Below are 10987 nucleotides of genomic sequence, written 5' to 3' on the forward strand. Positions count from 1 at the left end.
AGTACCTACCAGAAAGCCACATCTTGAATGACGAAATTGATTGAGAGCCAAGTTTGGTGCTGTTTGCTCCAATAGCTAAAACTGCTGTTTTTCTTTTTGGTGGTTCTGGGGATTGAACCCAGGGGTTCTCAACCACTGAGCCGTACCTCCAACCCTTTGAATTTTGAGACAGAGTCTCCCTAAGTTTCCCAAGCTGGCCTCTAACTTACTATCTTTCTGCCTCAGTCTCCTAAGGTGCGGGGTCCACCATGCCTGGCTCTCATGGCTTTTACTGTTGGGAGCAGCTCAAACTGAATGGCTCACAGAAACCTTTCCTTAACAGGAGGCTAGAAGATTCTAGCCCTCTCCACATAGTTTGGAAATTCTCCATCCCCTTCCTTCTCTCCACTATAAGTCTTGAGAGTCACCCTGCTGGTATCATTTATGGCTGTGTGAGAGGAGGAGAATCACCAAACAAAGGTGGGGTCTGCCAAGGAGACTAGAGCCCCAACCCTACCCACCAATGAGGATCTATTCTAACATTTTGAAAACCACTGGGATCCAAAGTGAGGTCAACTGGATAGGAAAGTGGGAAAGTGGGAAGAGGAACAAAATCACTTACTCAAGGTGGGGCAGAGAACAAAGGGTGCTGAGGTCAGGTATTGCAGGAATCCAAGTCTGGCAGTAAGAGAAATGTGTGTGTGTGTGTGTGTGTGTGTGTGTGTGTGTGTGTGTGTGTGTGTGAGAGAGAGAGAGAGAGAGAGAGAGAGAGAGAGAGAGAGAGAGAGAGAGAAAGGAAAGGGTTAGGGTGAAGATTAGAGAGAAACGGTGTACTCTTCTAGGGCATGGCAACAGCAATCACCTGCTCCAGCCAAGCCTGACCTGCCTAAAGTTACTACCAAATGAGGGCATTGGAACCAGGATAGAATCATACCATCCATAATCTACTCTTGCATTAACAGGAGGTTTCACCCAGGCTTCTCCTCCTCCTCCTTCTCCCACTTCTTTCTCTTCCCCTCCTCCTCCTTCTCTCTCTTCTCCTCCTCTTTCCTTTTCCTTTCCCCTCTTCCTCCTCCTTCTCCTCCTTCTTCACCTTCTCTTCCTCATCCTCCTGCCTCTTCTTCTTTTCCTCCTCCCCTTCCATATCCTGCTCCTCTTTCTTCTCCTTTGCTTCCTCCTCCTCATCCTCCTCCTTTTTTCTTTTTCTGCTTCTCCTCTTCCTTCTTCTCCTTCCTCCTCCGATCCTCCTCCTCCTCCTCTCCTAATCCTCCCCCTCTTCTCCACCTCCTTCCCCTCGGGATTCTGTTTTCTCCTCTCCTCCTTCTCCCTCTCCTTATTCTTCTTTTCCTCTTCCTCCTCCTCCTTTTCTGTTCCTTCTTCTTCATTTTCTTCTTCTCCATTTCCTTTTCCTTCTTCTTTTCTTCCTCCTTCTTTCTCTTGCTTTCCATCTCCTCCACCTTCTTTTCCTTCTTCTTCTCCTTTTCCTTTTCCTCCTCTTTCTCTTACTCTTCCTCCTCCTTCTTCATCTTCTTTTTATTCCTTTTCTTCTCCTTCTCTACCTCCTCTTTCTCTTCCTACTTTTCCCTATTCCTCTTCCCCTCCTCCTTCTCTCCTTCCTTCTCTCCTTCCTTCCTTCCTTCCGTACTGGGGATTGAATGCAGGGAAACTCAGCCCCATCCCCAGCCCTATTTTGTATTTTCTTTAGAGACAGGGCCTCACTGTGGCTGAGGCTGGCTTTGGACCCACAATCCTCCTAACTCAGGATCCCAAGCTGCTGGGATTACAGGTGTGTGCCTGGCCTCTTCCTCTTCCTTCTTCCTTTTATCCTCCTCCTTCTCCATCTACTTTTTATTTTCTCCCTTCTTCTTCTCATCTCCTCCTCTCCTCCTTCTTCTTCACCTTCAACTTCTCCTACCCCTCTATCTTCCTCTTGTCTTCTTCTCCTTTTTCTTCTTCTCCTCCTTTTCTTACTACTACTTCTTCCTCTTCCTCTTCTTCCTCTTCTCCTTCCTTCTCCTCTCCCCTCCTCTTCTTCTTTTTGCTCCTTCTCCTCCTTTTTTTCTTTTACTCTTCTCCTTCTCTTGTTCTTCCTTCTTCTCCTTTTCCTCCCATCTTTCTCCACCTTCTTTTTCTTCTTCTATTTCATTCTCCTTTTCTCTGCTTCCTATTCCTCTTATCCTCTTCCTCCTCCTCTTCCTCTTCAGTCTTCTACTTAGTCTTTTTCTCTTTCTTATCCTTTTCCTTTTTCCTCACCCTCTCTTCCTCTTCCCCTCTTCCTTCTCCTCCTCCTTTCCTCCTCCTTCTACTTGTTTTCCTCCTCCTCCTTTTGCTTTTCCTGCTTTCCTATTTCCTCTACCTCTCCTCCTCTTCCTCCTCCTTCTTACTTTTATGTCTTCTTCTTTTTCTACTCCTCCTCTTCTTCTCTTTCTCTTTTTAAAATTTTTCTTATTCTTCTTTCTCTTTCCCCTTCCTCCTAATTCTTTATCTTCTTATTTTCTTCCTTTACTTGTCCTCCTTTTCCTTCTACTTCCTTTTCTCTTCTTCTTCTTCCTCCTCCTCCTTCCTCTCCCTCTTCCCCTCCTCATTTTCTCCTCTTACTCCTTCTTTTTCTCCTTCTACTTTTCTTCTTCTCCTCCTATTTTTTCTTCTTTTTCTTTTCCCCTCCTCCTCCATCTCATTCTCTTCTCCCTTCTTCTTCCCTTTCCCCTCCTCCTCCTCTTCTTTCTCTCTTCCTCCTCCTTCTTCTCATCCTTTCTCTTCCTCTCCTCCTCCTTCTCCTCCTCCTCTTCAACCTCCTCCTTCAACTGTTCCTCTTTTTCCTCCTCCTTTCTTTTTTCTTCCCCTCCTTCTCTTCCTTTTTTCCTCCTCCTTCTTCTTCTCCCTCTCCTCCTCCACTTCCTCCTCCTTCTTCTTTTCTATTCATTCTCCTCCTCCTCCTTTTCCTTCCTTTTACTCTTCCCCTCTTCCTACTTCTCCATCTTCTGCTCCTCCCTGTCTTCTTCCTCCTCCTCCTTCTCTTCCCACCCCACTTCCTCTCCTCCTTTTCCACCTCCTTTTCTTTTCCTTATCCTCCCTCCTCCTGTCTCCTCATTCTGCTCCTCCTCCTTCTTCCCTTTCACCTTCTCTTTCTCTTCCTTCTTTCTCTTGTCCTTTGCCTGTTTCTCCTTCTCATTCTTCTCCTTCTCCTTCACCTCCTCTTTTTCTTTCTTCTCTTCTTCTGCTCCTTTTCCTCCTCTCTTCCCTTTCCCCTCCTCTTGTTTTTCCTTCTACTCCTTCTCTTCCTTCTTAGTTGTCTTTTTCTTTTCTTCCTTCCTCTCACTATTCCTTCTCTTCTTTGCCTCCTTCACCTTGTTTTTTGCCTTTCACCTTCTCCACCTCCTGTCATCTTCCTTGTCTTCTCCTCCTCCCCTTCTTCTCCTCTTCCTCTCCTTCACCTTCTCCTCTTCCTCTTCCCCCTTTCATTCTTCCTCCTCCTCTGCTGCCACTGCTGTTACTTCTTCTCCACCTCCTCCTCCTCTTTCCTCTTTTTCTTATCTCCCTTCTCCGCTGTCTTTTTCTGCTCACTCTCCTTCTCTTCCTTTTCATTCTCCTCCTCCTCCTTCTTTCCCTCTTCCCCTCCTCCTCCTATTCTCTTCCTCTATTTTCTCCTCCTTTCTTTCTCTGCTTTCTCCTTCTTCCTCTTTCCCTCCTCCTACTCTTCCTTCTCCCTCTCCTTCTTTCTTCTTTTCCTCCTTTCTCTTCTCCTTTCCCTCCGTCTCCTCCTCCTTCTCCTTCTGCTTCTCCTCATCCTTCCTCTTCCTCTCCTCCTCATCTTCTTTCCTTATTCTTCCTCTTTTTTCCTTCTTCTTCTCATCCTCCTCTTTTGCTTTCATTCTCTCCTCCTCCTCCTCCCCTTCCTCCTCCTCCTCCTCCTCCTCCTCAGTCTTCTACTTACTCTCCTTTTCCTTCTCCTTCTTGTTCTCCTCCTCCTCCTTCTTCAGCTTCTCTTCTCCCTCCTCCTTCTTCATCTTCTTCTTCCTTTTGTGTCCTCCTCTTCCTCTTCTCCTCTTCTTCTCCTTTTCTCCTATTCCTTCTTATATATTATATAAAATTATTAGCAACCCCCATTGGCTCTCTTCCTTCTTTTTCTGAGGTGATGGGTATGAACCCAGGTCCTTACATGCTGGGCAAGAGCTCTACTCCTGAGGTCATCCCCAGTACAGATGTCTTTCTTGTAATACTGAATTTACCATAGTATACAAGGTTAGAAGTGGCAAAACTAAAGCTGATGAAAATATATAAAAATGTTTTAAAAACAAAATTTTCTTATCATAACAGTCTTCTCCATTGAGCAGAATATAGCAACATCAATTTTAGGACAGACCTTTTAAAGTTCTTTGAATATGACCTATGGTTTTACATTTATAGATGTATCTTCTACAAATGCTCTTTCAATATTTAAAAATATTTTTCATGGAAGAATGAAATATTGACACTGTTTAGATATTATTAGAAACCCCCATTGGCTGTCTTCTTTCTGTGGTTAGAAAACACCCAAATCAAGCACCTGACCTTATCTAATTCAAGATGCCACTTTTGTTGTCAAAGTAAGACAATTTCTTGCAAACTTCAGTTATATATCTTAGGCACAATATTTATTACTCCATTAAATAAGAGTGCTTACTGTCACACCACTTTTGTACCAATTCAAGAATGATTGAATATCTTCTTCATTATTGTACAAGCAGCAGCAGCATTGTGGAAAAAATAACGGGCTGTGGTCTAGATTTGAGTCATCATGCCTCTGCACTTACCACTTGAGTTATCCTGGGATACAGGTAATCCCAGCAATCAGTTTCTTCATCTATAATTGCAAGGCTGTTGAGGGATAAATGAGACTGTTATAAAATGTTTGTATGTGGCATGGAGAAAGTGATACTATCCACTGTCCTGGTGCTGAATAGCTTACACCACCATTTTTACAAATGAAAATGCTATTAACTAAACTCAACAGCATGAAAAAAATGTAATGACTTCAGATTTATTGGTAGGATCAGATTTACTCATTTTGTAACAGGTATAATTAGTAATAAGCACCTCTGTAATTATTCATGATATTAAAAAACATACAAGGTACTGTGCACTTTTAAGATTAAAAGGTAAAAATGTGTCCTAAAAATAAATTTATTGAACTTGAGCATCATATTTACATTATACATTTGTATGTCTATATTTTAAAATTAGACAATAGTTTTGCTATGTATAAACTTTGGAAAATACAGGTAAGCAAACAAGGAAAAATAATCCCACTAGAGATAAATACTGTTAATCTTTTAGTAAGTCACCTTACAGAGTTGTGGAAGTAGTAATAATAAAGTACTTTATACAGTATTAACAACTGGTGATGTTATATCAGCATGTTTTTTGAAAATAAAATTCAAATGTAACGTATATTAGAAGATATCCATGCCAAAACTATGAATGTACTTTATAGGAAATACTTTAACAGCAAATATATTCTGTATTGGTACAGGTATGGTTTTGAGAATGTCAGATTGGAAGAATAATGTTCCTCTTTCTCAAAAAGTTGCTATTTTATAGAAATGATCTTTTTTAGTACTGCCAGCTCTGTAAAGTATTATAAGCTCTCTGATTTATACCATCATCCCCAATTTAATAGATAAGGAAATAGGAGCAAAGACAAATGACAACTTCAAGTCACAACATGACAAAATGGTGGAGCCTGGAATTACCTCAGATGACTCCTTACTAAAGCCAAACTTGTGTTTGATGCTGTAGTATTCTAAAAGCTATCAAATAGGATAAAAGATAATATGCACATCTATACAACACTCTCATGTTCTGGGTATATTTTCTTTACTTATACTTTATTAAGATGGAAATATGTTGTATAACTGAAGGCGCCAAAAAAGAAAAATAGAGCTGTTGATGTAGCTTGAGCACTTTAGCCATTCTTGAGGCCCTGGATTCCATCCCCAGCACTGTGTTTTAGTCAGTTCTGGACAAAATTCACAATATTAAAATGTGATTTCAGTCTGGGCTGTGGCTCAGTGTTAAAGCATGTGACTAGCATGTGTGAGGCAAGGGGTTCAATCCTCAGCAGCACATAAATATAAATAAATAAAATGAAGGTACTGTACCCATTTACAACTAAAAACATTTAAAAAAAAACCTGATTTCTTTTTTATACTGGGATTAAACCCAGGGCTTGAGCATGTTAAACACATACTCTACCACTGATCTACACCCCCAGCCCCTCAAACTCTGAGTCTGAATGTCAGTGTCCATCTGAGAAATAGGATGAAGTACACAAGGAATGTATAAATTCTGAATATTTGGTATCACATGACAAATAAAAGTATATAAATATCAGAGACATGTGCAAGCAACAGGAAACAGATTTCATCCTCATTAAACTTGTCCCTATGTATATGTCAGTTACCTAAGCTCTGGCTACCTGGTTGAATTTCTTGAATTCGACAAAAACTGTAACTACTGAAGATCCACCTAATTGCTTCATATGAAGTCTCAAAGCAACTGGCCTAAGAGAGTTAAGTAAAATAAAAACATGGCTGGCAAAATTATATAAATAGGTTTTAAAAATACAAATAGTAGGGTATAAACATGAAAGGTAAAATATTCTTTAACCTATATAACTTCTAGTTCTCCACAGCTGCAGTCTAATATGGCAGACATTAGCTATCTACATAGCTAAAACTGAAATTTAAAAATATGGTTTCTCACACTAGCTCTATTGCAGTTGTACAGCTACCACAGGGAGCTAGAGGCTATCACACTGGATGTGCAGATAGGAAGCATTTCCACCATCACAGAACGTTCACTGGATGGCACCGATGTAATCATATGCAAGCACTTGCACATATACATATATATTTTATTATTATGAGTTCTTTCCAAGTCCCTTATATTTTTCCAAGTCCCAGATATTTTTCAAAATTTTCTTCCTGTTCTGGGGCTGTCTTCTTACTTTCTTAATGGTGACTTTACGGCACAAAAGTTATTTTTGATGAAGTCCTAGTCAACCTAAAGCTTGAATACAAAATGGCTATTTCCTCCCAAGAGTTTCAGTTCCTGTATCTAGATCTGCGATCCATTTTGAGTCAAGTTTTGTATGTGGCATGAGGTAGGGGTCATTTTGTAACTTATAAGTTGTCCCAGCACCATTAGTGTAAGACTCCTCTGTCCATACTGAGTGGTACTGATACCTTTGAGAACCAACCAGCAACATCTAAGGTTTCTTTCTGGACTCTCAGTTCTGCCCCTTTGCTCTATTTATTCACACACCTACACTATCTCGATGACTATAACATCGTAGTAGTGAGACAAATCCTCCCACTTTGCTTTTTTGAAGTTGATAGGGCTTTTCTGGGTCCCTTATTTTTTTCCCTTATGATTTCATATTAATTTTATCAGTTGCTTGTCAGTTTCTGCAAGTAATGTGGCTGGGATTTTGATAAAAATTGTTTTCACTTTGGGTAGCATTGCCATCTTCATTAGATCTTTTATTTCTTTCCACTTTTTTTTCTTATGCCTTTATCCTTTTTGATATTACTATAAATAGAATTTTCTTAACCTCATTTTTGGAACATTGTTATATAGAAACAAAATGGATTTTAGTATATTGCTTTTGCAACTTTTTGAATTCAGTTTTAAAATGAATTTCTATGATTTTCTATGCACAAGAATATGTCAACTGTGAATACGTATACTGGTTATCACTTATCCCAAATACTTGAGATCAAAAGTGTTTCAGATTTTTGGACTATTTACATATGTATGAGACATCTTGGGACATGTATACCCCTTATACACAAAACCTGATGGCAATTTTATGTAATATTTGTAGTGTGTCTGCTTTTTTTAAAAAATATTTTTTAAATTGTTGATAGACCTTTATTTGTTTATTTATTTATATGTGGTGCTGAGAATCGAACCCAATACGTCATACATGCTAGGCAAGTGCACTACCACTGAGCCACAGCCCCAGACCTATGTGTCTGCATTTTGATTATGGTTTGTCATGTAAGGTCAAGTGTGGAATTTTCTACTTGTGGCATCATTTCAGTGCTCAGAGTTTCAGATTTTGGAGAATTAGGAATGCTTAATCTGTAGTTTTTAACTTGAAAACATCATGAACCATTATGAAAGAACGTTAGATTTTATCTAGTGCTTTTCTGCATTTGTTACGACAATCTATGTGGGTTTGTCCCTTATTAATATGGTATGGTTGGATCTTCATTACTAACTTGCTAAAATTTATAACCTTCATTTTGTCATCTTTTTCACTGCTGAGACTAAAAGGATCTGACCAACACAATAATAGAGGAGGAAAAGTTTATTTGAGGGCTCACGATTTCAGAAGTCTTAGTCTGTATAAAGAAGGCCAGCTCCATTCCTTGGGGATGGCAGAGGGAAGGGGCTCACATCATGATCCAGAACTAGAAAGAATCCACCGGCCAGATACAAATATATACCCAAAGCCATGTCCCAATTCCCATCTCCTCCAGCCACACCTTACTACTTCATTTACCATTCAGTTAATCCTATCAGGGGATTAAATCACTGATTGGGTTAAGACTCTTACGACCCAATCATTTCTCCTTGCACTGACTCACATGTGAACTTTTGGGGGACACATCACATCCAAAACATAACATTCGGCCCCTGGCCCCCAAAAGCTTTCAACCATCTCACAATGCAAAATATACTTTTTTCCATTTCCAAGAGTCCCCATAGTCAACAGTTCTGAGATTGCTCAAAGTTCAAGTCCGAAGTCTTCTATGAGGCTCAAGGCAATCTTGCATTGTGAGCTTCTATAAAATCAAAAGTGATTTATAAGTATCCAATATATAATGGTATAGAGTAAACATTTCCAGTTAGAAAATTAGAAGGAAGGAATAGGATTAAAGCAAGACTGAAATCCATCTGTGGCTCAATGTCCAGCATCTGGGGCACATGGTATCTTGAAGTTCTCTCCAAAGGGTATGTGTAGCTCTATCCTTATGGCCTTGTTTATTGAAGCCCAAGTGGTCTTTATGTTGGCTTGCCTCTGCTCAATTCCTGCAGCTTTCCTAGGACAATGTTCCACATTACTGGCATTTCTTAATCTTGAGGGTCTCCACTGCACCTTTGGCTTCCTCCTCACATCTCCACACTGACTTTTCAGGGGGTGCCTGCAGGGACTACAACCCTGCCTGGCCCTCCTTCGAAATCTTGGTAGAAGCCTCCATAAACCCCTAACTCCAGCATCCTGCATTCCTGAATAACCAGCACCACATAGTGGATGCCAAGTTCTGCTGCCATCTTGAGCAGTAGCCAAGCCTCCAGGGACCCTTGCGGTAGCAGTCTCTGAGTGTCTTGGTGGCTGAGGACATTGAAAAAACTTCCTAGGCCCCCTTTTGCAAGAAGGGTGCTCCACTGGTCTTTTCTCAAGATAATTTTCACCTTTTACTTCCTTGAGCTTGAGATAGGTATGGTCTTGCCAGCTCCTGAGATGCCCTCAAGCCATCTTTCTTATGGTCTCTAGGCAAAGTCTTCAGCATTTCTGTAGTAGCAGTGAAGTCTTTAACAACCACAACAACTTCCTTAGCTCTAGTTTTACTCAGGACTTTCAAGTTCACTTTTTCCAAATCTTTCTGCTCCTGATTATCACAAAAAATTTGGCTAACAGCTGACAGCAATATCTATGCCACTTCCTGAATGTTATGCTGCCTAGACATTTCTTCTGCCAGATTAAGAAGTCCATCACTTCTAAAATCATCCTCACAGAAAGTCTCTGGACATGGGCAAAATGAAGATAGCTTCTCAGCCAGAACATAACACAAATAGCCTCTACCCCAAATTCCAATAGAGTCATCCTCTGAACCCTCTTGAGCCCTATTTTCATTGTCTCCAGAGTTACTGGCATTCTGGTCTTCTGAGCTCCCACCAGAATCAGCCATTAAGCTCTGCTTACAACAATCTAAAGTATTTCCAGCTTGCACTATTAAACATCTCCAAATTCCTCCCACCAATTCTAAAAAGCTCAAAAAGCTTCTGAACCACATGGTCAGGTTAGTCACAGCAATAACCCCACTTCTTGGAACAAATTTCTGTCTTAAGTCAGTTTTTTTTCACGGCTGTGACTAAAAGCATCTGATCAGCACAATTATATAGGAAGAAAAGTTTTATTTGATGGTTCATGGTTTCAGAAATCTTAGTCCATAGAAGGCTGGCTCCATTCTTTGGGGCCTGAGGTGAGGCTGAACATCAGGGCAGAGGGAAGTGCTGACATCATGATCAGAAAGCAAACTTGCCAGATACAAATATATATATATATATATATATATATATATATATATACCCAAAGCTACACCCCAATTCCCACCTCTTCCAGCCACACCCTGCACTTCAGTTACCACTTAGTTAATCCCTATCAGGATTAAATCCCCCATTGGGTTAAGACTCTTACAACCTAATCATTTCTCCTCTGATCTTTCTTGCACTGTTGCTCACATGTGAGCTTTTGGGAGATACCTCACATCCAAGCCATAACAATTCCCAAATCAACTCTTGAGGAATTTTGTGGTCATTTGTAGACATGTAGAAAGTAGTGAAAAATTTGTCACCCAGACTACATGTTCCCAGATGAGGCCTAACAAGGTGATGCTCTACCTTCTTGCTTTAGTTCTTATGGAGATGACAAAAGGATAAAGGTGGAAAGCAGTTCAGTGCGGTTCAACAGTTCAGAAGCTCTGGCTCAGGCTGGACAGGACTTGAATTCCAACTTTGGCACCTGTTAGTGGAACAGCCTCAGGCATGTCACTGAACACTTCTGAATCTGTTTTACTTTTGTAGAATGAAGAAAACAGAATCTATGTGAGACATACATATGTCTATCTGTACACATATGTACACACACACATACCTATTCTCCTAGGAGCAATGGTTCCAGTCACTAATTCTATGTTGTGGTTACTTTATGGAACATAACAATTGTGAATAATGA

This window comes from Callospermophilus lateralis, chromosome 17 (assembly GCF_048772815.1).
Source record: "Callospermophilus lateralis isolate mCalLat2 chromosome 17, mCalLat2.hap1, whole genome shotgun sequence".
NCBI lineage: Eukaryota > Metazoa > Chordata > Mammalia > Rodentia > Sciuridae > Callospermophilus > Callospermophilus lateralis.